Below are 23,672 nucleotides of genomic sequence, written 5' to 3' on the forward strand. Positions count from 1 at the left end.
CAAAATTGATAGACTGCTAGCAAGACTAATAAAGAAGAAAAGAGAGAAGAATCAAACAGATGCAATAAAAAATGATAAAGGGGATATCACCACCGACCCCACAGAAATACAAACTACCATCAGAGAATACTATAAACACCTCTATACAACTAAACTAGAAAACCTAGAAGAAATGGATAAATTCCTGGACACATACACTCTCCCAAGTAAACCAAGAAGAAGTTGAATCCCTGAATAGACCAATAACAGGCTCTGAAATTGAGGCAATAATTAACAGCCTACCAAGCAAAAAAAGTCCAGGACCAGATGGATTCACAGCTGAATTCTACCAGAGGTACAAGGAAGAGCTGGTACCATTCCTTCTGAAACTATTCCAATCAATAGAAAAAGAGGGAATCTTCCCTAACTCATTTTATGAAGCCAGCATCATCCTGATACCAGAGCCTGGCAGAAACACAACAAAAAAAGAGAATTTTAGACCAATATACTTGATGAACATCGATGCAAAAATCCTCAATAAAATACTGGCAAACCCAATCCAGCAGCACATGAAAAAGCTTATCCACCATGATCAAGTGGGCTTCATCCCTGGGATGCAAGGCTGTTTCAACATACACAAATCAACAAACATAATCAAGCATATAAACAGAATGAAAGACAAAAACTATATGATTATCTCAATAGATGCAGAAAAGGCCTTTGACAACATTCAACAGCCCTTCATGCTAAAGACTCTCAATAAATTTGGTATTGATGGAACGTATCTCAAAATAATAAGAGCTATCTATGACAAACTCACAGCCAATATCATACTGAATGGGCAAAAACTGTAAGCATTCCTCTTGAAAACTGGCACAAGACAGGGATGTCCTCTCTCACCACTCCTATTCAACATGGTGTTGGAAGTTCTGGCCAGGGCAATCAGGCAAGAGAAAGAAATAAAGTGTATTCAATTAGGAAAAGAGGAAGTCAAATTGTCCCTATTCGTAGATGACAAGATTGTGTATTTAGAAAACCCCATCGTCTCAGCCCAAAATCTCCTTAAGCTGATAAGCAACTTCAGCAAAGTCTCAGGATACAAAATCAATGTGCAAAAATCACAAGCATTCTTATACACCAATAACAGAGAGTCAAATCATGAATGAACTCCCATTCACAATTGCTTCAAAGAGAATAAAATACCTAGGAATCCAACTTACAAGGGATGTGAAGGACCTCTTCAAGGAGAACTACAAACCACTTCTCGATGAAGTAAAAGAGGACACAAACAAATGGAATAATATTCCATGCTCATGGATAGGAAGAATCAATATCGTGAAAACGGCCATACTGCCCAAGGTAATTTATAGATTCAATGCCATCCCCATTAAGCTACCAATGACTTTCTTCACAGAATTGGAAACAACAACTGCTTTAAAGTTCATATGGAACCAACAAAGAGCCCGCATTGCCAAGACAATCCTAAGCCAAAAGAACAAAGCTGGAGGCATCACGCTACCTGACTTCAAACTATATTGCAAGGCTACACTAACCAAAACAGCCAAAACAGAGATATAGACCAAAGGAACAGAACAGAGCCCTCAGAAATAATACCACCCATCGACAACCATCTGATCTTTGGCAAACCTGACAAAAGCAAGAAATGGGGAAAGGATTCCCTGTTTAATAAATGGTGCTGGGAAAATTGGCTAGCCATAAGTAGAAAGCTGAAACTGGATCCCTTCCTTACACCTCATAAATTCAAAAATTAATTCAAGATAAATTAGAGACTTAAATGTTAGACCTAAAACCGTAAAAACCCTAGAAGAAAACCTAGGCAATACCATTCAGGACATAGGCATGGGCTAGGACTTCACGTCTAAAACACCAAAAGCAATGGCAACAAAAGCCAAAATTGACAAATGGGATCTAATTAAACTAAAGAGCTTCTGCACAGCAAAAGAAACTACCATCAGAGTGAACAGGCAACCTACAGAATGGGAGAAAATTTTGGCAATCTACTCATCTGACAAAGGGCTAATATCCAGTACCTATGAAGTACTCAAACAAATTTACAAGGAAAAAAAAACATCAAAAAGTGGGCAAAGGATATGAACAGACACTTCTCAAAAGAAGACATTTATGCAGCCAACAGACATGAAAAAATGCTCATCATCACTAGCCATCAGAGAAATGCAAATCAAAACCACAATGAGATGCCATCTCACACCAATTAGAATGGGGATCATTGAAAAGTCAGGAAACAACAGATGCCGGAGAGGATGTGGAGAAATAGGAACACTTTTACACCGTTGGTGGGACTGTAAACTAGTTCAACCATTGTGGAAGACAGTGTGTCGATCCCTCAAGGATCTAGAACTAGAAATACCATTTGATCCAGCCATCCCATTACTGGGTATATACCCAAAGGATTATAAATCATGCTGCTATAAAGACACATGCACACATATGTTTATTGCGGCACTATTCACAATAGCAAAGACATGTAACCAACCCAAATGTCCATTAACGACAGACTGGATTAAGAAAATGTGGCACATATACACCATGAAATACTATGCAGCCATAAAAAAGGATGAGTTCATGTCCTTTGTAGGGACATGGATGCAGCTGGAAACCATCATTCTCAGCAAACTATCGCAAGAACAGAAAACCAAATACCACATTTTCTCACTCATAGGTGGGATTTGAATAACGAGAACACTTGGACACAGGGTGGGGAACATCACACACCAGGGCCTGTTGTGCGGTGGGGGGCAGGGGGAGGGATAGCAGTAGGAGATATACCTAATGTAAATGATGAGTTAATGGGTGCAGCACACCAACATGGCACATGTATACATATGTAAGAAACCTGTACGTTGTTCACATGTACCCTAGAACATAAAGTATAATTAAAAAAAAAAAATCCAGTTACCCTGTTATAAGCCACTCTATGGAAAGGCCCATGTGACAAGGAACTGGAGGAAGCTTGTGGCCAACAACCAGCAAGAAACTGAGGCCTTTGGTTCGACTGCCTATGAAGAATTGCATCCTGCCAACAACCACATGATTCAGCTCGGAAATGAATCCTTCGCGGGTCAAGCTTTGAGAGACTACAACCCCCGCCGACATCTTAAACTGCAGTCTGTAAGAGACCTTGAGCCAGAGGACCCAGGTATGTCACATCCAGCTTCCTGACTCATGGAAACAGTGAGATAACAATGTATATTGTCTTCAGACACTACATATCAGGGTAATTTGTTATGCAACAATAGATAACTAACACACTGTACTTTGAGAAGAGTGGGGAAGGCAGGAACTAAATCACAAGGGATTACGGAGGAAGTAGAAAGAAATGCAGGCAAGAAATACAGGCAATTCTTCCAAGACTTGTGATGGCAAACGGAAAGAAAAGAAAGCAATATCTACTACCCTAAGGTAATTTTCAGGTGGCTATAATAAAATATTATTTAGTGCTATTAAGATTACACAGACTTACTATAGCCTCAGGGCTCTTAAATATTTAGAGATTAGAGTCTTTATTGAGTTCTGCTGAGAATCTACCAAGTAACAATATCAAAATCCTTTAAACTTGGATATCAGTGTATATCTGGTAACAGCCTCTCCTTATGCATTATCCTGTTGAATGCTCACACCCTATGAAGTAGACATGACAGGCACTAAAGAATCAAGATCCACCGGCACTACTATTCTTCTATCTTTGTAATTTGGTGAACTTGGTTCTGGCAACACAACTCTTACTATTGGCACAATAACACCTAGTTAAACACAAGTTGCTATAAAGTAGAAAGCTAGTTACACATACCTTGCATGGTAAAGGTATGCAGAATCTCTGTGGGGGTGTGTGGTTGTGGAGGGAAAAGTGGGTGTCCCAGTGCAGGATGAATACTTCCTTACAAGCAAACGTATTGAGAGCTGCAGATCGTCATACTCATGAGAGTTAAGCTTTGCTTGATTATACAATTCACCCCCCTCCGCCAGCACAGGGTCCCCAGCTGTTGCTCTTAGCAAAGGGCTGACATTAACTAATACTTTATCATTTTTATGGGCAGAACACTCGATACCAGTGATATCTCTGCCAGCTTTGGGAAGAAAACTCTCTCAAGATCTTTGCATTTGAGTGACATCTGCAAAGGGCTACAATGGAGCTTACCCATTTGTGGGTGCACTTCAGCATGTGCCTTCCAAGCTTGACTTTCAGAGTCTGCCTAATTGTCCCAGTCAATTACTTGGCATGTAATTCCTCAGGCAACCAAGTGTTCCGGAAAAGCTGTGCAGAAGCTGCCAGCCAGCTCATCCATCCCAACCCTTCCTGCTGTGCTTCAGATGGTGACCTCCAATCTGACTCAACTTGGGAGGGCAAAAATCAAAACTTGGGGCCTTGTCCAATGGTTTCCAAAGGCTCACACCAAACTCATGAGTGTGCTGGAATTCACAGGGTCTTGGCCCAGTTGTGTCACCTTGGGAGTATATAAGCAAATAAAACAGGTGTTTCTTCATGCCATGCCATTAGTGGTGAACATGTTTCTTTCTCCTAAAGGTCTTGATAGTGGCAACAAAAAAATTTTACGTTTAGTGCTTTTATTTTTTCATTCCTTTCATTTTGATTCTTCCATGGTTTTAAAAATGCTTTTCTCTACTCAGTGGAAGGGTTTCTAAAATATTTCTTCCAAAGAGGTAAAAATGAGTTGATTAGTCACCAAAACCTATTTGCACAGATGAGTTTTCACATTTGTAAGCAATAATGTCAACAAAAAATACTTGTTCCCCCTCTGATTTGATCCCTATTATGTGACTGATAATTTACTTAAAAATAATTTCTAATTGGTAATGAGAGGTTCCCCCCCACCCCCTGTCTGTGCACTGTGAGAGAAAAATACAGTAAAGAGACCTGAGGTTTCATTTATAGGGTATTACTAATTTATCACTATTATTTTTGTTTGCATAAACAGTTCCTTCCATCATTCTGTTTTAATATTGAGGATTTCCATCGCTTATGTATTATTTAGCAGACACTTATATAGCGCATATTCTGTGCCAGTCACTGTTCTAAGCATTTTACAAAGTAAGAACTCATCTATTCTTCCTAGTACACCCATAAGGCAGGTACCATGATCATTTCCCCCATTTTAGAGATGAAGAAACTGAGGCACAGAGAAGTTAAGAAACTTGTCCAAGGTTACACAGCTAGGAACAGTGAAGCTAGGACTTGTACCTAAGCAATCCATGCTCATGAGTACTATACTATGCTGTTTCTGTGAGTCACTTCATTATTTCTGCTTCTGAAGATTTTTAAAAATGCTATTTTAAGTCACTTCAAACTGCCAACCATAGAGTACACCAGAGCACCTCACAAATAGAAATGATGATAGCACAATCCATTCTTGGTGAATGAATTTCAGCCCAGCAGTGGTCCCTCAGGTGCTGGGGAGAGGTTGTCTGTGAGGTTGTGGCTCCTAGGCCGCTTTTTGAGAGGTGTTTCAATTCCTTCTTTTTCCATTTACTAAGCTTTTACTCATTCTTTAGGTCCCAGTTCAAATGTCTCTTCCTTTGAGACAGCCCCTGAAAAACCAGGCGGGCAGGACAAATTTATGGTGGATGTGCCAGAGGGCAGGCTGAGAGAATACCAAGAGGGGAATTTTTCACAAGGCTGGGCTTTAACAAGCTCCCAGGGGTCTGGGAAAAATTACAAACATTTTTACAGTTCTTACTACAGGTGCTCTTCAACTTACGACAGTGTTACATAAACCCATTGATTAACCAATCATAAATTGAAAATATTGTATGTCGAAAATGCATTTAAGGCCAGGTATGGTGGCTCATGCCTATAATCCCAGCACTTTGGGAGGCCGAGGAAGCCGGATCACTTGATGTCAGGAGTTCGAGACCAGCCTGGCCAACATGGCGAAACCCTGTCTCTATTAAAAATACAAAAATTAGCCAGGCATGGTGGTGTGCACCTGTAATATCAGTTACTGGTGAGGATGAGGCAGGATAATTGCTTGAACCCAGGAGACGGAGATTGCAGTGAGCCGAGATCACACCACTGCACTCCAGCCTGGGTGACAGAGTGAGACTCCATCTCAAAAAAGCAAAAAAAAACAAACAAAAAAAGAAAATGCATTTAATACGCCTAGCCTACTGAACATCATAACTTTGCCTAGCCAACGTTAGGTGTGCTCATAACACTTACATTAGCCTACAGCTGGGCGAACTCATCTAACACAAAGCCTATTTTGTAATAAAATGTTGAATATTTCATGGAATTTATGAACACTGCACTGACATTGAAAAGCAGAACGGCTGGCAGTTCGAGACCAGCCTGGCCAACATGATGAAACCCTGTCACTACTAAAAATACAAAAAAATTAGCTGGGCATGGTGGCATGTGCCTGTAATCCCAGCTACTCGGGAGGCTGAGGCAGGAGAATCTCTTGAACCTGGGAGGCAGAGGTTGCAGTGAGCTGAGATCACACCACTGTACTCCAGCCCGGGTGACAGAGTAAGACTTTGTTAAAAAAAAAAAAAAAAAAGTACTGTTTCTACTGAATGCATATGGCTTTCACATCATCATAAAGTCAAAAAATCTAAGTTGAACCATCTTAAGTCGGAAACTGTCTGTGTGTGTCTCTGTGTCTGGGTGTTTGTGTTTCTGTGTGTATGCTAACTTAATCATCACAACAACCTTGTGATATAGGTACTCTTACTATTTTTTAATTTTTATTATACTTTAAGTGCTAGGGTACATGTGCACAATGTGCAGGTTTGTTACATATGTATACATGTGCCACGTTGGTGTGCTGCACCCATTAACTCATCATTTACATTAGGTGTATCTCTTAATGCTATCCCTCCCCCTTCCCCCCTCCCCACAATAGGCCCCGGTGTGTGATGTTCCCCTTCCTGTGTCCAAGTGATCTCATTATTCAATTCCCATCAATGAGTGAGAACATGTGGTGTTTGGTTTTCTGTTCTTGCGATAGTTTGCTGAGAATGATGGTTTCCAGCTGCATCCATGTCCCTACAAAGGACACGAACTCATCCTTTTTTATGGCTGCATAGTATTCCACGGTGTATATGTGCCACATTGTCTTAATCCAGTCTGTCACTGATGGACATTTGGGTTGATTCCAAGTCTTTGCTATTGTGAATAGTGCTGCAATAAACATACATGTGCATGTGTCTTTATAGCAGCATGATTTATAATCCTTTGGGTATATACCCAGTAATGGGATGGCTGGGTCAAACGGTATTTCTAGTTTTAGATCCTTGAGGAGTCACCACACTGTTTTCCACAATGGTTGAACTAGTTTACAGTCCCACCAACGGTGTAAAAGTGTTCCTATTTCTCCACAATTATCTCTATTTTACAGATGAGGAAACTGAGAGTCAGAGACGTTAAATAACTTGCCCAAGATCACACATTCAGTAAGTGGTAGAACCACAATTCAAACAAACATGGGCAATTTAGCTCCACTTACCCTACATTTAGCCACCACAGGATACTCCCCATGTGGGAAACCCAGCTCCATTGAAAGAGCTAGGGCAAATATAAAAGGAAGTTTCAAGAACCAACTGTGATGTAGACCTCTGGGCAGAACACCTGTCATCTTTGCAGAGGCTTTTGCACTTTCCCATGAAGTGGCTCCTGAGGCTAGTTTTGCTTCGGTCCCAAGTATCGTCTCTTGGAGGGGAAAGAACATTAAGGCATTTTTAGAGGGGTAAAGGCAAATAATTTTCCTGAGTATGAAATCTTTTTTTCCTAAAAGTTTATAACAACATTCAGTCATTCGATAACCCTTCGTGAAGTGCCTACCGTGTGCCAGCTACTCTTCTGGACCTGGAGACACAGGAGGAAGTAAATGTGAGCAAACTCCCTGCCCTTGTGTTTTTGGTCCAGATAATTCTATTCATTGCAACTACTGCCGTCCCTAAATGTTGTAAGACAATTATTTTATGAACAAATAAAATAAGCACATACACACATGTATAATTCACATGCACGCACACTTTTTTTGTTGAAAAGATACATTAAAAAAAAAAGAAAAGATACATTTATTTTATTTTATTTTTAAATCAAATTAAATTTAATTTTAAGTTCTGGGATATATGTGCAGAATGTGCAGGTTTGTTACATAGATAAACCACACACACATTTTTAATGAGACACAGTTGAATGACAGCAGTGTGGTGCTGGCCTTTGGATTCCAGTTCAGCTCTGACTGTGGGAACTTGGCAAGTCCTGTCAGCTCCTGGATTAGTTTCCTCATCTGTCAAAGGATAGGGAGGTGCCCTCTGGCTCTCATATCATCTTTTATTCTGTGTAGCCTTATTTTGCTTAGCTATACAATGGGGATAATAATGCCTCACCCCTTTGCCTGCCCCAGTTTTCACTTAACTCCTGAGATAGATGTGAGATTTATGTAGGTAAGTGTGGGACTTTCAGTGCTGTCTTTGGGCACACCTTTCCTCGTTCCTAGAACCTTCCCTCCCCCTCCTTTCTAACACATAGACTCAGTATCAGTCTCTCTGCCTCTCAGGCAACTAATTGTAAATAAAGGATATGTTTCAATAACATCATTTGAAATGCAAAATTATGTACTTCAAAAAATTTCAAACTTACAAAAAAGTTGCAAGAATAGTACTAATATTTTTTAATCATTTGATAGTAAGTTGTCAAGCTGATGCCCCATCACCCCTGAATGCTTTGGCGTGTATCTCCTGCAATCATTAAAAGGACATTACTAACATCTAACCCTCAAACTTCATTCAAGTTTCTCCAAAGGTCCCAATAATGTCCTTTATAGCAAAAAGATCCAATCCAGGATCACAGGTAGCATTTAATTTCCATGTCTCTTCAGGCTCCTTCAGTCTGAAACAGTTCCTTAGTCTTTCTTTGTTTTGCATGACCTTGACACTTTTTGAAGAGTACAGGCCATTTCTTGTGTTGAGTGCCCCTTAATTCAGGTTTGTCTGATGTCTCCTCGTGATTAGGTTCAAGTTATGCATCTTTTACAGGAACAGCACAGAAGCAATGCTGTGTTCTCATTGCATCCTATCAGGTGGCACATGATTTCAATTTGTCCCATTACTAATGATGTTCACTTTGATCACTTCATTAAGGTGGCAGTATCTGCCAGGCTCCTCCACTGTAAAGTTATTCCCTTTGTAATTAATAAGTATTCTGTGGGGAGGTACCCCAAGACTATGTCAATATCCCATTTCTCATCAAACTTTCACCCACTAATTTTAGCATCCATTGATGTTTCTTGGCTGAATTAATTATTACTATGATGGTTGCCAAATGGTGATTTTCTAATTCAATCATCCCTAAAACATTTATTAGTTGATTTTTTATGTAAGAGACAGCTTTTTCTTCTCCCCATTTATTTCCATATATAAGTATGTACCTATCAATTCCTATGTTTCTGTAAGATTTTACCAGCCTTTCTTCCCTGTTATTCTCAAATCTCCTACATAATCTGATACTTCTCCCTTCAGCAGAATGTGGAGCAGACAGAGGTTGAAAACTTAACCTATTCTCAGATATCTTGTCAATCACTCTAAGCCACAGAACCCTATTACACAAATTTTACCTCATTATAATATAAAGAGAATAATAACTACCTTTATTGAGCACTTAGACTGTGCACTAATTTTTTTGCATGCTGTATTAGTCAGGGTTTCCTAGAGAAACAGAACCAATAGGATACAGATATAGAGATAGATAAATATAAATATAGATGAGGGGATTTATTAGGGTCCTCCGATACGTTCTGCCATCCCAGCTTATAGGATGCCATTCTTTCCGGACCAACGTCCTCACTTTTTTTTTTTTAATTATACTTTAAGTTCTAGGGTACGTGTGCACAACACGCAGGTTTGTTACATATGTACACATGTGCCATGTTGCTGTGTGGCACCCATCAACTCATCGTTTACATTAGGTATTTCTCTTAATGCTATCCCTCTCCCCTTCTCCAACCCCACAACAGGCCCTGGTGTGTGATGTTCCCCACCCTGTGTCCAAGTGTCCTCATTGTTCAATTCCCACCTATGAGTGAGAACATGCAGTGTTTGGTTTTCTGTCCTTGCGATAGTTTGCTCCAGAATGATGGTTTCCAGCTTCATCCATGTCCCTACAAAGGACATGAACTCGTCCTTTTTATGGCTGCATAGTATTCCATGGTGTATATGTGCCACATTTTCTTAATCCAGTCTATCCTTGATGGACATTGGGTCGGTTCCAAGTCTTTGCTATTGTGAATAGTGCCACAATAAACATACATGTGCATGTGTCTTTATAGCAGCATGATCTATAATCCTTTGGGTATATCCCCAGTAATGGGATGGCTGGATCAAATGGTATTTCTAGTTCTAGATCCTTGAAGAATTGCCACACTGTTTTCCATAATGGTTGAACTAGTTTACACTCCCACCAACAGTGTAAAAGTGTTCCTATTTCTCCATGTCCTCTCCAGCATCTGTTGTTTCCTGACTTTGTAATGATCACCATTCTAACTGGTGTGAGATGGTATCTCATTGTGGATTTGATTTGCATTTCTCTAATGACCAGTGATGATGAGCATTTTTTCATGTGTCTGTTGACTGCATAAATGTCTTCTTTTGAGAAGTGTCTGTTCATATCCTTTGCCCACTTTTTGATGGGGTTGTTTGATTTTTTCTTGTAAATTTGTTTAAGTTCTTTGTAGATTCTGGATATTAGCCCTTTGTCAGATGGATAGATTGCAAAAATTTTCTCCCATTCTGTAGGTTGCCTGTTCACTCATGGTAGTTTCTTTTGCTGTGCAGAAACAATAAACACCTTGCAAGGCTGAGAGTTCAAGTTTCATTGTAATTTAGCCAATTGTGTGACAAGGACCTATGCTTGATTTTCAGTGATTTGAGCCCTGTGGCTGTAGCAGAGAAGATTCTGGCTCAGGGCACACTTAGAGGCTCTTAGACTATTTATGCAAAGCTAAAGCCAGAAATTTGAAACTCTGAGTTTATCCTTTTCTTTCATCACTTTGTCCAGTGACCTTAGGAGCAACCAACCAATGTCATTATATTCCCTGCTTTTCTACCAAACAAGTTAAGAAAACTCATCCTTAAAGTTCTGTTCCTTTAGAAACGCTCCTGGCACCAAAATCTGTATTAGTCAAGGTTCTCCAGAGAGACAGAATTGATAGAACAGATAGATAGACAGACAGACAGAAAGAGATATATGAGAAAGAATTTATTAGGATAATTGGCTCATGCAATTATGGCAGCTGAAAAGTCCCTTGACAGATTGTCTGAAAGCTGGAGACCCTGAGATTCTCGTACCATGGCTCAGTTCAAGTCCAAAAATCTCAGAACCAAGGAAATCAATGTTGTAACTCTCATTCCAATGCCAAAGGCCTGAGAAGCTGGGAGACCACTGGTGTAAGTCCTAGAGTCCTAAGGCCAGACAGCCTGGAGTTCTTGTGTCCAAAGGCAGGAGGAGGAGAGTGTCTCCAGTCCAGAATAAAAAGGAAATCCTTTTTTTCCTTTTTTGTTCCATGGAGAGTGGGAGACCGGGCCTAGCCAGTTGTATGGTGCCCATTCACACTGATGGCAGATCTTCCCCACTTAGTCCACTGACTCACATGCCAATCTCCTCTAGAAACACTCTCACAGACAAACTCAGAAGTAATCCTTTACCCGTTCTCTAGGTATCCCTTAATCCAGTTGACAACTAAAATTAACTATCACACATGTATTATTTGAATTCATCAATAGCCCAACTCTATGAAGTAAGTGTTTTCGTCATCTGCAATTTACATATAAGGAAACCAAGGCATTGAGAAGTTTATTTACTTGCCCAAGGACACACAGCCCATAAATAACAAAGGGAGGACCTCAGCCTGTAGGACTTCAAAGCTAGTGCCACTAACCACTTTGCAGTCCTGTCCCCAATTTACCTCTTTACAAATACAAAAGTCTGGGACCTGACTGAGTAATGATTTTCCAGTTTCTCCTTGATTTTATGTGTTTTCTGGGGCAAACAGCCAGCTTCTCCTTTAATTTGTCCTCCGGGTAAGTTTTCTTGAATTGTTCATGGGAACTAGGGTTGAACTAGCTTCCGGGATACAAAACAGAGATTGTGGAACTCTAGGTGTGAAAATCGCTAGACTTCAGACACACTGAATTCAATGACCAAATAAAATTGAAAGGAAAAAAATACCTTAACCCCCTTCCTCCCGCCTCCAGTGTTAGCTTCTATAAGACCTAAGGCTTTTGGTCTTAGGGTTCGGTTTCCCAGCGAATGCTCCTTTGGAGTTGGGCATGTGAAGTGTAGCAAGAGGTTCCATACTCTTCTGTGAGAGGGTTCCCGTTAATTTCTGAGACTCCAAGCTGCTTGGAGTTGAGCCCCTGAGGAACAGTCTTCTGGAGTTGCACAGTTTGCAATTCATCCTGGAAGTCTGAAATGTAAGTCCAATAAATGGCAAACCTTTGCTGAGTGTGGCTCAGAGACCAGTGCCTGGGAACCTCTTCCTCCCAATTCATTCATTCACCAAATATTTATTAAGCACCAGCTTATGCAGAACAAGGCAAGTAAGATTCTTGATTATAGAATTCTGAATCCTCTATTGGAAAACATAGACAAATAAATAGAATTCTAAAAGTGTGATCAGTGCTAAAGGAATACAAACACAATCCCTCATCCAACTATTCTCAGAATTTCTCCCTACTTTCAAAATGTTCCACAATGATTATGCATTCCTATATTCATTCGTCCATTCATTCTTTTAGCAAATGATTATTTACTGACAATTGGGTCTGTGCTGGGCACTGAAAATAGGAGGGAGAGGAATAGCAGCCCTCAAAGAACTTGATGTTCAGGCCAAGAAATCATCAAATGATGAGACAATGAAAATTCCTGTTGGGAGAGACATAGGCTTCAGTAGGCACAGAGAAAGACCCTCCACCTTGTCTGGAGGAAAGTCAGGGAGAGCAAACAAGGCTTTAAAGGCTTTCTGGAAGAAGTGACTTTGAAGCTCTGAGGGGAAGCCTGTCAGAAAACAGGATACTTAGGCTTTCCCCAAACCCAGAGGCCTCATGAGTGAGACAGCAGGTAGAATGAGGGCCACTAGAAGTTTGAGACTCAGGAAATATATGGTCCCAGGAGTCACGAGTCAGGGATGGAGTCCAGTCAATGGAGACTGAGTGGCAGCTTGATCTCAGGGAGTATCCTGTGATCAAATCTTGAAAAGCAGGCTAAGGGGAGAGGACCCTAGGCTCCCACTGCAGAGTACTGATCTACGATGCCCTATTTCTCACAACCAGCCAACAATCTCGAAAGTGTGCCAAATACACCTGAAGGAATCAAAATGTGCTAGCTACTTCAAGTAGTCACGGGATTCCTCTTATATAGCTGGTGAGACATAGGCAGCTCTTGTTCCTGCTCAAAAGAGTCCTACAGCGGAGATTTTAAACACACACACACACACACACACACACACACACACACACACACACACACACACTTTTTGCTAAGTTTTTCATCTCTGCTGATACTGCTTACAAAGGCTTGTGCAACTTTCTAAGGGCAGCTACTGGCCAGGCCTCAGGTTGGTGACCATAATTGCCATGGCCTTGGCAGCTAGCCAAAAAGCCAAAATCACAAAATGTGTGGCTTTAAGAACAATTACTAGAAATACTGATATATTGCATTTAAAAGATGTTAAGGAGCCTCCAAAGACATTTGTTTGAGCCTGCTGTGGATTTCCTAGTGCATCAGTTTGCAGCGGCTCCGAGCTTAACCTCTTTGGGTCCTCAAGCTAGCTGTGGCCAACACCATGGGGTTGTTCTTCCCAGAAACTAAAGTGAGGACCCCAGTACTCTGCTGTCCTATTACACTGGAGCTGCAGAAGGAGGGGGTCTGGAGAGGGAAATGACACTCCTGAATTTCACCTCAAAAACCGAACGCTGAAGCACTCAGGACATTCAGTTTTGCATTATGCAAAGCACATAGGCAGACCTGGTAGATCCCAGCTGGACTACTTTCCACCACGTGACCTTGAGCATGTCCCACAACCTCTCTGAGCCTCAGCTTCCTCTTCATTAAAATAAGAATAAGTCAACCTCGAAATGTCACTGGGATGGTTAAATAAGATGATAGTTATAAAATCACACTGTATGTAAACTGAGAAATCATCATATAAATATTTCTGTTGCTATTTTCCCCTCTGCTCAAAGGAAAGACCTACGAAAGAGTAGCCAGTTGGTTACCTACTCATGGTAGAGGTGGCAGTAGAAAGAGTTAGAGGGAGAAATTAGGAAAGGGCCCTTGGCAGAAAAGAGGCTTGCCTGGCAGAACTGAGTAACTGGCAAAGCAGACATCGGGAAACATGATCTTCTTTTGTCCTTAGGTGGAATGTGCCCTTCAGCTTGTCCTCCACTCTGATTTTCCTGGGTTGCCCTTTGAGACTGCCCAAGTGTCCATCACAGCCAGTGCCCGAGATAGCTTCTCTGTATTTATTATTCAGGATTGCTTTTCTCCAAGATTGCAGCACACGGGATGGGTATCTATCTTTACTCTCATGCCATACCTATAGGGAAGAACAATTATGATTAGCCTCATTTTACAGACAAAGAAATTGAAGCCTAGAGAGGTTCAAAGACATGCTCAACTCAGGCAATGTTATTTACCTTTCAGTATCCTAATTGATTCTCAAAACATATTTATTCAATAAACAAATATTTCTTGAACACCTATAAAATGCCTTACTTGTTCTAGGGGCTGGGGATACAAGGGTTAACAACAACAACAGCAGCAACAACAAAACCACCAAGATTCCTGCCCTCAGGGAGCTTACATTCTAGAGAGGGTTAAAACAAATTAACTTGCAAAGAAATTAATTAACAAGTTAATTTCCCATAGAGGTAAGTGCTAGAAAGACAATAAAAGAGGAAAGACTTTCTAAGAAGGGAATATTGAGCTGCGACCACCTGATGGATCAGAAAGAAGAGTCTCCAGGCAGAGGGAGTAGCAAGTTCACAAGCTCTAAGGCAGAACGGGACTCCCCATGATGGGGAAATGCTCAAAGGACCCTGTGACTGGAGGGTCCTGAATGATGGTGAAAACATGGAAGGACATGAGATTCAAAGAGGTTGGCAAGGGCCAGATGTGGAGGACATTATAGATCAGGGTAGAGGGTTTGGATTTGATTCTCAGTGCCTTGGGAAATTATGGAGAACTAGTGGGAAATGAGAGGATCTGGCTAAAAGGTGAGGGATGGACAAGAGAGAGCAAGAGTGGCAAGAAGCAGGGAGACTGGTCAAGAGGTCATTGCAATGAGTTCAGACAGGAAAGGACTAGGGCGGGGACTAAAGCTGTGGCACTGAAGGTGGATGGGGCAGGCAGATTCAGGGTTTGCTGATGGATTGGATATGGGGGTGGTGCAAAGAGAGGGATCAAGGATGTCAGGAACTGTGGGTGGTGGAGCCATTACTGAGAAGGAGAAAACTGGGGAAGAAGTAGGTTGAGGAGGCAGGGGTAGGGGCGGTGGTGTGGAAATCCATGAGTTTGCTATAAACCATAGTGAGTTTGAGATTTCTGTTCTAGGCACTGAGGAAGAAATGATGGACAAAAATTGACCCAGTCCGTCTTCATTCTAGCTATGTTCTGTGGCTGATGGTTGCAACACACATCTCCAAAAGAGAGTCTTAAATGGGGTTTGTGGATGTGCTTAAGGAGAGTCTGTAGATCCCACCTCCCAAATTCTGTTCCCAGATGTTCCTCTTCCTGAATCCTTTTGAGGATGTGATAAAAAGTATTGATCTTCCTAGAAACATACACAAAGCACACAACTCACAGAATTATCAGATCCTTGAAGGCACCCCGGTATCCTCAGGGCTCAGCACAGTGCTTGGTGCACCACAAATGTTCAGCAACTATCTGTTGACTGGATGAATGATGCTCCCTGTCTCACCATTATATGCCAGTAGCACACTCAAAGGTGTGCACATCTGGCCCCAGACTACTTCAGCCTCACCTTCAGCTTTCTTGATAAGGGTCTTCACCTCTGGTAAAAGATGTCAACTCACTATCCCCCATACAGACTGTGTCCTTATCTGGCCTTCACCCTTTCCCAGGCCTCAGGTGGTTCCACTCCTTCCTGTATAGTTTAAATTCTAATACTATTGAACTTCACGCAGATTGCTGTGCTGACTCAGCTCCATGCCTTTGTTCATTCAGTCCTTTCCCCCAGAAGGACATCCCTTCATTTATTGCCCTTATTGCTTAACTAACCTCTAATCATATATTCTATCTCGGTGCCTTCCCTGGTTAGACTCCAGAGAATCAGCAATGAAGAATACATACCTGGTCTGTGCCCTCCCTGAGCTTATGGTCCAGCAAGAAATACAGACACCTAACACTTAATGACAACACAGTGGATAAACGCCTTGAAGGAGAAGGGTAGTGTGCTATGGGAAGGTACAACTGGGGGATCTAAGTTAATCAGCAGTGAGACTATGTCAGGGAAGATTTCCTGGGACAAGAGACCTATACATTGAGAAATGAAAGAGAAGGAGCAAGTGCGGTGGAGAGTAAGGAAGGAGAGAGTGTGTCTGGCAGAGGAGATAGCATGTGTAAAGACCTGGGGTGGCAAGCCATGGAGTAAAAGAGGTGAGAAAGCGCGAGGGCCTTATAGATTAGCGTAAAGGACTTGGATGACATTGATTGGTCTGAAGTGGGACAGTGACATTATCAGATTTATATTTGAGAAAGGGCATTTTGCTGAGTACAGTGTGAGTGTGGGGGTGGAGGAGCCAAGAGAGGAGACCAGGAAGCCATGTTCCTGTTGTAACCATCATAGGGGGAATGTTGCAGTGCTGTGGTCAGGTTGCTGGGCAGGAGGAACAACTTTTCTGCTTCTTTCCTCCCACTCTCAATGCTATGCCCATTTGAAACCATGGTCATTTATACCAACAGAAGATGGCTTGTTTTCCTCTCCCAGGAGACAAAGATTCATCCTTTCTTTACTGTATCTCATCCTTGCAGCGTAGGCCATCCAGGATATCTGATAGAGAAGAGAATGTGACCAACTGGGTGTGGTGGCTCACACCTGTAATCCCAGCACTTTGGAGGCTGAGGTGGGAGGACTGCTAGAGGCCAGGAGTTTAAGACCAGCCTGAGCAATACAGCAAGACCTCATTTCTACAAAAAAATGGAAAAAAAAAATTAGCCAGGCAAGGTGGCATGCCCCTGTAGTCCCAACCACTTGGGAGGCTGAGGCAAGAGGATCACTGGAGCCTAGAAGGTTAAGGCTGCTGTAAGCCTTGATTGTGCCACTGCACTCCAGACTGGGAGATAGAGTGAGACCCTGTCTCTAAAAATAAGTAAATAAATAGATAAATAATAAATAAAAAGAAAAAATAGAAGAGAATGTGTCTTTGGTCCATAAAAAAAAGACATCTGTTTAGATCACAACTTTCTGAGCCCTCTAAGCCTGTTCTATACCATGATATTCCAGATTGCTCTGTAAGCATTTACTGCCATCAGTGATGAGTGGCAGGGTTTGTAAGTCCCAATTCTTGGGCCACACTTCTATCAGCCTGACAGAAGGCAGAGAAATGTGGTGTTTGTAAGTTCAGAGTGAGGGTTGGAAGGGTGAGGTGAAGTGATGAAGTCAGATGGGGAGCTTGGATCTTCTTAAGTTGACTCAAGTTAACACAAAGGATTTCTCTCAAGACTGGGATATAAGAAGAATGTAGCATTTGATTTTGGTTTATAATTAACTCATGGAGTAGTAATGGAGTAGACTTTGGAGATAATGATGCTTTCAAAGTCCCTCCCATGGTCTCCTGCTTTAGGATTTATTAGTATCCAAAGGTTGGAGGCACTGGCCAGAACATGCTCAGGGCATTGGAAATACTTCTTGGCATCACATCCTTCTACCTGCAACGCATAGGTTTGAATGCATGCTCAAGAGTCAGACTGCCTGAATCCAAAACCTGACATTGCCACTTAGTTGTGTGATCTCGAGTAACTGACTTAAACTCTCTGAGACTCAGTTTCCCGTCTTGAAAATCAAGATGCTCATGTCACCCACTTCACAGGATTGTTTGAGGGTAAAAATTTATGTATGGTACGTGTCAAGTACCTGATACATCACATTAGTAGTTAGCAGTTAGGGAATACCTACTGTTACCTGCAACCAAACCATCTGACAATTCAGACTCCCTCCCCACCCCTAAGCATTTGTTATCTTACTTCTTACTGCTACAAACAAATAATTCTAGAAACTTCCTTATATTCTCTGAAAAAGCATAGTTTCAAACAAGACTAGCCTAAAAACCAATACTTGGAGCTTTGAAATAATTCATTTGTTTTCTAATGTGATTGATTTTGTTCAGTAATAAGTAGCGGTAACCTAAGTAAACGCAAGAAGGTAGAGAAAAACAGTGAGATCAAATTTTACAGTTTGTATCGTAATACAGAAAAGAAGTAAACATTTTAAAAGACTGAAATATGCAGTTGACAATGAAACTAGAAAGCACAGCTATTAACAAATGTTGTGTCTGAATGATGCCATAAATGTTCTCTTCTTTCTATAGATCTGCATTTTCCAAATTTCCTTTAAGAAACTAGTATTACTTACACGCATTTTAAAAATCATAATTAAGAAAGGAAAAATCAGTGCAAGTGCTATTTCAAATTTCAGTCTGAATGTTCATAGCAGTGCAAAATAAGCTAGTTACAGCTTCAAAAAATTAACTAGTTTAATTCATGCTGTTTGTTCACTGTGAGTTAATTTAATATACTTATCCTAGAAAATAATGCATTATTCAGTTTAATCAATATTCATTTGTTCTTTGCATAATCATATTTGCAAAAGCATTTATTAACGACGCACCTACAGACTCACAGGGAAAGGCCATGCTATAAGTAGAGTAACATTTTTGAAATGAAAAAAAAAAAAAACAATGAACTTACCAACATTAGACAAATGATTGATCCTAATATGCTGCACGTTTTCATTTAAAAGGCAGCCAGGAGTCTTTTGCATATGTGTCTTCGTTGGAAGTAGCAATACATACACTGTCAAATTAATGAATATCATGTTAGTTTGGGAGGAAATTAAATCTGGGTTATTACTGAATAGTTGGCATCTCGGTGCATGTAACATTTGCTCTTTCTACATATCCTCAATTGACTGAAACAGTCAACGCTATGGATATTTGCAAATATTTGTTGTTGTGCTGAGAAATACATATTTTTCCATTTTAATCCAGATGCTTAGCATTATGTAGACACAGACAGAAACTCATGTTGGGCTTTTCAAACATTGTGACTTAAAAGAAAGTCACCTTTTAAGAATAAAGAGAAGTTTCCTGTGAATGAACCCCATTTGCATTGTTACAATTTTTCTTTAAGATTTTATTTAGGTTGTGATTTGTATTTTTTATTGATTCATTTCCATAAGTAGCCCAGGCAAACTATGGTTTACAGTGCAACCCCAGGACCTAGGATGGTGAATTTTTCTTCTTAGTGATGTATGCCTACTTTATAGATGTCCGTTAGTCAGGACCCATCCTTGTCAATCAGGGGCACTATCTCTTATGCAGAGGAGCCCTTTTCCAGTTGAGGGGAAATTGTATTTCACGATATTTGAGAGCTCTAACTTTCCAGAAAAAAATTTAAGAAATGGATGTAGAGTATTGCTGATTAGCCTCCATAAGACACTCAGGAAAATACATCCTTTGGAGAAATGAGTAATGTTACAATAGTACCTACATTTCCATTTGGTTTAGATTTTTAGCTGAAATATAGTTTTAATGATTTTTCTAAATAAAGTAACCAACTAAAGCTATTTTCAGCTGGGTTGGACACTTCCAGAAAAGTGTATCTTGGGCAGACTATCAGGGAGGCTAGTGTAAACCCTCAGGAGGGATATAGTATATTATTTTAACTTCCAGGTGGGGAACTAACCCTGAAGAAATTCACATGTTTATTCTCATGAAATACAACTTAAATATCACTTTGTTTTTATCCTAGGAAAAGTGTCAAAAGCCTTAAACTCCATTATTATTCAGAAATAACTATATGAACATGCCCACTACTACGATAATACCCAACAAATGGGGGCCGAATGAGAGGGAAAAGTAATAGTAAGAAAACCTCAATTGTAAGAATGCTCATTGATACTTTCCAAATATAGGTGGGTCCCACTTAAGTGGGATCTACAACTCATTATGTAGGATACACCCAGAGAAGTTAAAATTTATGGTAATTATCTTTCAGTTAGCATCCAATGCCTCAACTATGCAGAAAGATAAGGTGTTTTCTCCATACTGAACTTAAAAGGGTATTGAGAAAACATTGCAACTACCGAAAGCCTTGAACAGGAAGATTAAATAAATAAACAGTTTAGAGATTTCCTATATGATAAACCCTTTCACAGAAGGGGCAGCTAAATGCTTTGAGTTTTCAAAGAAAATATTTATATAGGGAAAGGTGAGCAATGGAATACATTTAACAACTGAGGCAACACACAGGATGTGCCTTCTCCTTCAGATGTAATCAGAGCAGTATTTCTAATTGTTTACTATGAAAGAATGCTTTAACTTGAAATATGTGATTTTTGAAAGCCGTGTCACTTTTTATATTGTGGGAAAAAAAAACCCTGTCACATTTTAAAATGTGATTAGTATTATTTCTTAGTAGCCAGAGAATCCTCATGAAAACAGCTATAACTTTATGACAGAGGTTGTTGAGGGAAATACGGTTTAACTTACAAAACCAGACATCACAGCCGACGTTTCTGGAAGACATCCATTCAGGAAAGGCAAGCACATCTGTGCCTGAAGTGGCTGGGTCCCAGCAGATTTGGCTACTCTCCAAAGGCAGCTGGCAGGCCACATCTCTGTTCAATGCAGTCAATGTCAGATCAATCATTTTAATCGATTGGCAGGGAGACAATGATTTTCCAAAGCCTGAGGATCATTTTCAAATATAAACTTAGACATAAGCTTTCCTTAATGCACTGAAGAGAAGTGTTTAAAGTTCCTAAATTCTGTATCTCAGGGACTTCTCAGTTTGTGATTTTAGAAATGGCCCTTAATATCAGGAATAGTTCCAGGGACTAGCTTTGTTTTCCCCCTCCAGCACAGTCCTAGTAGTGTGTGAAGGAAAGACTTCATTTGAATATCCTGCTAGAATAGCACAGATACAGGTACAGTAGCACAGGTAAACAATTGTTTACAGCGCAACTCCAGGTCCCAGCATGGTGACTTTTTCTTGTTACAGATGCATGTCTACTTTAGATGCCCATTATTCAGGACCCCTCCTTGTCAATCAGGGGCACTATCTCTTATGCAGGGGAGACCTTTTCCAGTTGAAGGGAAATTGTATTGTGGGAAGTTGCAGAAGGCATCATCTCAAAGAAAAAAGCTCCCATAGGACACAGGCTTAGTTACTCAGGTGCCAGTAAACTCACCTAACAATCCATCTGTAGACTCCAGAGGGCCCCAGCTGTATAAACGAAGCTATGCTGTCATCTACAGAAAGGAATAATAATAATAATAATAATAATAATAATAATAATAAAAACCCTCTCCTAAATCCGAGAGGAAACAATGAGTTTTATAAGGAACCAAAGTAATGTACTCCATGTTGCCTAGAGAAGTTTGAACTTTTTCACACCTATGACAGTTTCTTGCCAAACTGAAGAACTGCCATGATATATTTACATATATACTTTTGTTTAAAAAAGGTATCTTTCCGATTAATTGCCCTGTGGTTTAATAGCTGCTATGGTACTATCATTGTATGCAAAGGTCAGGATACAGCTATAGCTGTCTCTGTCTCTTGCCAGTCTCAGTGTAATTGATTATTTAGCAAGATTTGGTATTTCCTGCCCCCACTTCACTCCTGTCAATATTGAAATGACATACTTCAATTTATACATTTTTTGCATCTGTATATCTCTAATAAGGCTGCACCTTTGTTTAAGATGAGTATCTCACTATGTTGCTCAGGCTGGACTCAAACTCCTGGGCTTGAGCGATCTTCCTACCTTAGCCTCCCAAGTAGTTGAGACTACAGGCATGTACCACTGCACTCAGTTTTGACTATGTTTCTTTTTTTTTTTTTTTCTTTTTAGAGACAGGTTCTTGCTATGTTTAGGCCAGGCTGGTCTCAAACTCCTGGTCTCAAGTGATCCTCCCACCTCAGTCTCCCAAAGTGCTGAGACTATAGATGTGAGCCATTGTGCCTGGCCTGGCTGCATCTAAGTGGGCTGGCTGTAGTGCTTGGCTTTGGGAACTGTTGATTAAAACACACAATAATGTGAAGTCATATAACATTAAACAATGCCGTTCTCAATTTCTTAAACTAGCCATTTCAAAGGCGCTGTCTCCAAAATCCTATCAATCTAATAAGAAAAAATATACCTGTGCTCAAATTAAGCCACTCATTTTTCACACTCTTTTTATTGGGAAAAATTTTAAAATATACAAAAATAGAGAAAATAGTACAGTGAAGCCCCATGGAGCCATCACATAGCCTGAACAGTAATTATGATTTTGCCATACTTCTTTCAATTATTCATTTGCTACAACTATTCCACTTGCCTCAGACTGCATCATACTAAAGCAAAGGCCAGAGCTGTGCCATTTCAACCCTATGTACTTCAGACACATCTTAAGAAGATATAGATATTTTGTTAGGTAGGCTGGACATCATTTTCATAGCTAATCGAATTAACAATGATTCTTTGTCATCATGCAATACCCAGTTCATATTCACATTTTTCAGATTATCTCAAAAATTCAAACCACTCAGTGTGATCACTCCTCTACAGGAGCAAGTAGGAACATCAGGTTAGAGCTCCTTACCAACTTTTTTATGCAGAACGACCCTTCGAGTCTATGCCACGGGGCCCCACATTTGGTGATGGCTCAGTCAATGTTTGTTGGATCTGGCCTTTCTCTTATCTGAGGAAAGAAATCAAAAGTGACATAAGGAAGGTAGTTTTTTCAGGGCAGCTGCAGCTCTCAAGATTGAAGCTCGAGAAAACTGCTATTGATTTCTGTAGCCTCCTACCCAAGTGTGGCAATGCTCCTAGTGAATATTGAAGGCATATTGAAAGGCCACTTTCCTGGCTGTCTCTGTTCTCTGTTCACTGTGTGCATCTGCAGTCAATTGAAAGGCATGGAATTATTTGGCTGATTAATCAACTAACCCAAATTGAATGGTTTTGTTGTGTCCTTTTTCATTTGATTCAGCTATAAAAGATTAAGTAAATGCATTTCCTCTCCTTCCCAAAGGTGCAAAATCTCGAATGCATGCCAGCTAACTGTTCTCTCCTATGACTAATTGATGTTTTGCACTCACAGCCTTGAAAACTAATCTTTTCCATGCCCGGTGCTAGTCGTAATGAGATATATTATGCTGACAGCTTGAACCTTTGCAAAGGTATGGAACTCAGCATGTAAATAATTGTGTCTGCAATTTTAAAATCTGATATAAATGGTGCACTGTTCGGGGTGAAGGCTGTGCTTGCCAGCACTTGGCCAGCTGTGCCCCAAAGTGCAACTCAGCCACTGTTTGGCCCTAGCAGCCTTTAACCAGCCATGTGTATCCTGGGCTGCTGCCTAACTCCCTGGCATAGCACCTAGCACAATGCTTGGCAAATGGG

At 40.6% G+C, this 23,672-nt stretch overlaps 1 long non-coding RNA gene across 1 annotated transcript; it reads right to left on the minus strand.

Moving 5' to 3' along the window:
- Positions 1 to 10,708: 10,708 nt before the first annotated feature.
- Positions 10,709 to 22,971, minus strand: LOC123571283 (uncharacterized). Its single transcript, XR_006695456.3, has 5 exons — positions 22,870 to 22,971; positions 21,471 to 21,531; positions 20,770 to 20,967; positions 18,968 to 19,072; positions 10,709 to 14,576 (listed from the first exon to the last, which is right to left on the minus strand). It is a non-coding gene; the product is annotated as an uncharacterized lncRNA (long non-coding RNA).
- Between the last annotated feature and the right edge of the window lie 701 nt (positions 22,972 to 23,672).

The sequence above is a fragment of the Macaca fascicularis genome, chromosome X (genome assembly GCF_037993035.2).
Source record: "Macaca fascicularis isolate 582-1 chromosome X, T2T-MFA8v1.1".
Classification (NCBI taxonomy): domain Eukaryota; kingdom Metazoa; phylum Chordata; class Mammalia; order Primates; family Cercopithecidae; genus Macaca; species Macaca fascicularis.